Source organism: Mustela putorius, unplaced genomic scaffold, assembly GCF_011764305.1.
Source record: "Mustela putorius furo isolate JIRA1106 unplaced genomic scaffold, ASM1176430v1.1 tig00003962_pilon_pilon_pilon, whole genome shotgun sequence".
In the NCBI taxonomy this organism is placed as follows: domain Eukaryota; kingdom Metazoa; phylum Chordata; class Mammalia; order Carnivora; family Mustelidae; genus Mustela; species Mustela putorius.
The window spans coordinates 4,985,760-4,990,220 of record NW_025422106.1 but is presented as its reverse complement, the minus strand read 5'-3'; the positions used below and the strand labels follow the sequence as shown (position 1 = coordinate 4,990,220).

Below are 4,461 nucleotides of genomic sequence, written 5' to 3'. Positions count from 1 at the left end.
TGTGACTTTTTTTTTTTTTTTTAAAGATTTTATTCATTCATTTGACAGACAGAAATCACAAATAGGCAGAGAAGCAGGCAGAGAGAGAGGAGGAGGAAACAGGCTCCTCGCTGAGCAGAGAGCCCAATGCGGGGCTTGATCCCAAGACCCTGGGATCATGACCTGAGCCGAAAGCAGAGGCTTTAACCCACTGAGCCACCCAGCTGCCCCCAGGCTGTGACTTTTGAAACAGTGACTCCTAGAGGACTCCTGGGTGGCTCAGTCAGTTAAGCATCTGCCTTAGGCTCAGGTCAAGGTCCCAGGATCCTGGGATTAAGCCAGCATCTGGCTTCCTGTTCAGCAGAGAGTCTGCTTCTCCCTCTCCCTCTGCCTGCTTTTCTCTCTGCTTGTGCTCTCTCGCATGCTCTCTTTGTCAAATAAAGTCTTAAATAAAGAGAGAGAGACAGAAAGAGTGATTCCTAGTAAGAGGAGATACCCATAGGAGATGGAGCTGGGCTTGGCACCTTGCTAATAATTTGACAGGAATTAATGATGTAGCTTACATTTACTGAATACATATGTGCCAGCCACTATTCAAAGTACTTTATGTGTACTGTCCCATTGAACCTTCAAAACAACCCCAGGAGATGGGTACTCTTATGCTCAACCTTCTTTTTACAGAAGAGGAAACTGGTACAAGAGAATAACTTGTCTAAGGCAGTGCTGCCAGTAAGTGGCAGAAGCATAATTCAGACCCCGGGGGTTAATTTCAAACCCCTTGTATACTTGCAGTCACTGGTGTTTATTGCCTTGTGCTTGGCCAAGATTTTGACTTTTAACATTTTTACAAAGCAGTAAAGAATATATTTCCCTGAGTCTTGGTTTCTGCTAATTTGATAGTAAACAAAATGTTAACTCCATTATATGCAACATTTTTTTACAAGATTTTATTTATTTATTTGATGGACAGAGCTCACAAATAGGCAGAGAGGCAGGCAGAGAGAGAGGAGGAAGCAGGCTCCCGATGCAGAGAAGCAGAGAGCCCGATCGATGCAGGGCTTGATCCCAGGACCATGGGACCATGACCTGAGCTGAAGGCAGAGGCTTTAACCCATTGAGCCACCCAGGCACCCCTGTATGCAACATCTATATAATAGTAGAATGAGACACAGGCCAGAATATGTCCTCTTCTACCAGATTTATGATCTCATAGCAAATATATATTATTTGGCTTCTGACTTCAGTATTTGAAAAAAAAAAAAAAAGCAGAGGGGGAAAAAGGGCACTGAGCGGAGTCCAGTGTTCTAGATAGGAGCTTCGTTGCAGCCAGAGGTGACCGTGGGTGATTCCTCAGTTGTAAGAGGAAGGAACTGGATTCCACTGCTAGCGAAGGGACCTCCTCATGCTCAGATCTCACGTCCAGAGGAGTAAATCTCTGCGGGGAGTTCCCAGCGCCGAGGGAGAAGGCAAGAGCAAATATCTGCCTTGAAAGAGGCGGACTCTCTGGTGCCCCTTGAGTTAGGCAGATCAAACTGAAATGAACAAGTGGGTATCTGTTCCCTGCTTCTCGTATGTGAGGCTGATTGGCAGCGGTGCTATGCTTAGGTGTTTGACGGGCTCTGCTGCTCCTACTAAAAATAAGCAGCCGGTGTGAGGAGTGAGTCATTTTCATACAGGACTATGTGGAGGAACAAAGTGACAAAGGTCACAGCGGCCCCGCGTGAGATGATTTCCCTTCTGAGCAGATACTGCACCCTGTTTCCAACCAGCCCCTCTTTTTCTGTTTTATTTTAGATAAGCCGTAGACCTTAAATAGAAAACCAACTCAACAGCCCTTGATTGTGTTTCAGTTTGTTCATATCCTGTTCCCTGTTTGTGGACTGGCCTCGTCCTTAGGGCTGGATTTGTTACTTTTCTGGGCGAATAGACATTGATGTTAACATTGGTGTTAACGACCACAGTTTGCACAGTGATTACATATTCATATGAGCATAGTTGCTTTGGAATAGTCAGCCACGGCCCTGGCGACGTGGCAACACGTAGACAAGTTCCCAGCTTTCTCTAGAGGGAGTAAAGTCTTATCAGGACAGGATCCATCCTGGGCGAGATTGTAAAGTAATGTTGTCCTGTTTTTTTGTTTGTTTGTTTTGTTTTTTAAAAGATCTTATTTATTTACTTGACAGAGATCACAAGTAGGCAGAGAGGCAGGCAGAGGGAGAGGAAGAAGCAAGCTCCCTGCTGAGCAGAGAGCCCAATGTGGGGCTGATTTCAGGACTCTGGGATTATGACCTGAGAGGAAGGCAGAGGCTTTAACCCACTGAGCCACCCAGGTGCCTCTAAAGTAATGTTGTTTTGTTTTCAGGTGATCTTTCTATTTCATTTCTGAGGATTTTTCTGTTTCATTTCTGGGATCTCCGTTCTCACCCCCTATCCCTGTGGCCAGTGCCCTCATTCAGCTTTCTTATCAAAGCTTCTCTCTTCTTTTTTAAAAGTAGGCTCCACACTCAATGTGGGGCTTGAACTCGCGACCCAAGATTAAGAGCTGGTGCCAGCCAGGTGTCCTGAAGCTTCTCACTTGTTAGGCCTTAGTTTCATTGGCTATAAAAAAATGGGAGGAGAAGGACACTAAACATCATTTCTTTCCCCCCCTTTTTTTTTTTTTAAAGAGAGAGGAGTCGGGGGAGAAAATCCTGAAGCAGACTCCCTGCTGGGTGAAGGGCTTGATTTAGGACCCCAAGATCATGACCTGAACAGACACCAAAAGTTGGACTCTCAAGCGACTGAGCCATCCAAGGTGCCGCACTAACATTCTTTCTTTCATTTTTTAAAAAATTTTATTTATTTATTTGACAAAGAGAGATCACAAGTAGGCAGAGAGGCAGGCAGAGAGAGGAGGAAGCAGGCTCCCTGCTGAGCAGAGAGCCTGATGTGGGGCTCGATCCCAGGACCCTGGGATCATGACCTGAGCCGAAGGCAGCAGCTTAACCCACTGAGCCACCCAGGCGCCCCACTAACATTCTTTCTTAACCTAACTTTTTTTCCCCAGATTTGCCTTCCTAAGAAGCGATGACATAAACTCCAAAATTAGTTCAGGCTTCTTTCCCTTCCCCAATAAAATACCCATTCCCTTGCGGTTGCTGATTTCATCTAGCTATTTGTTAGAAATTAGTTGATTAAACAAAATATAAAGGCTAAAAAGGTGCCTGGCTGGCTCAGTCAGTAGAGCGTGGGACTCCGGATCTCAGGGTTATGAGTTCAAGCCCCATGTTGGGTGCAGAGACTACTTAAAAAAAAAAAAAAAGTCTTAAAAACTAAAAAATATAAGGGGTGAAATTGGACCATGTGCTTCATAAAATGATTTACCCTAGCAGTATCATCCACAGATAAGCCTTACCTACATTCATAAATGAATGACTTCGAATGGTTTATCCACCTGTTATCTTTCTTTGTGATCCAGCCCAGAAGCTCCTCAAACCATAGTGTTCAAAGTGAACTTATTTTATTTTAAAGATTTATTTACTTATTTTAGAGAGAGACTCAGCGAGCACAAGCAGGTGGGGGCAGAGGGAGAGAGAGTCTTAAGCAGACCCTGCCCTGAATGCAGAGCCTCATCTCACCACAGGGACCCGAGCTGAAACCAAGAGTTGGGCACTTAACGCACTGCACCACCCGGGACCCCCCAAACTTATTTTATTTTTAAAAAGTAACCTTCTGGAGACCTGAGCAGTGGGTTAAGCCTCTGCCTTCAGCTCGGGTCATGATCTCAGCGTCCTGGGCTGTCTGCCTAAGGCTGCTGTCAGCAGGGAGCCTGTTTCCCCCTCTCCCTCTGCCTGCCTCTGCCTACTTGTGATCTCTCTCTCTGTCAAATAAATAAATAAAGTCTTTAAAAGAAAAAAAAAAGCAACCTTTCTTCCTGGATTAGTTCTCTTGATTGGTGGTACCACCATTTACTCATTTGCCAAGCCAGAAGCCTGTGAGTCCCTTTCTATCACCCTCTCCATCTAGCAAGTTCTGTCCATTGACTCTTTTAAGTATTTCTCACACCTATAACCATGGCCATTACCTTAAGTAACATGGGGATGGGGAGGCTGGGAGGGAGATTGACAGATGCCAATGGAATGCTAAGGGAAAGATCTGAAATCAGTTGACATTAACCTGGCAAGACATTAACCTGGCAAACCAGACAAAATTTTTGTCCCTTACCCACAGTATTCTGGCCTTCTCTCTACCCACCCCCCATTCCAGCATATTAGTGGCCTTGCCAGCAGGTCACCCAAAGTGTAGAGAAAATCCCTGATCACTGATAAGATTTAACCAGGAGTCTGAAGTTGAGATGGAGAAACAACAATGGGAAAAGGCCTCACTTATTCAGACTGGAACATCAGTAGGATAGGGGAAAGGAGAACAGGTATGAAGACCATAAAACTATCAGATGATCATCCTTATTTTTGGAAGTCCACGCTTTGTTTTAGAGAGTAAGAG

The 4,461-nt window shown here is 45.0% G+C and overlaps 1 non-coding gene across 1 annotated transcript; it reads left to right on the top strand.

Moving 5' to 3' along the window:
- Positions 1-3,180: 3,180 nt before the first annotated feature.
- TRNAR-CCG lies at positions 3,181-3,253 on the top strand. Its single transcript has one exon. It is a non-coding gene; the product is annotated as a tRNA-Arg (tRNA).
- Positions 3,254-4,461: the final 1,208 nt, after the last annotated feature.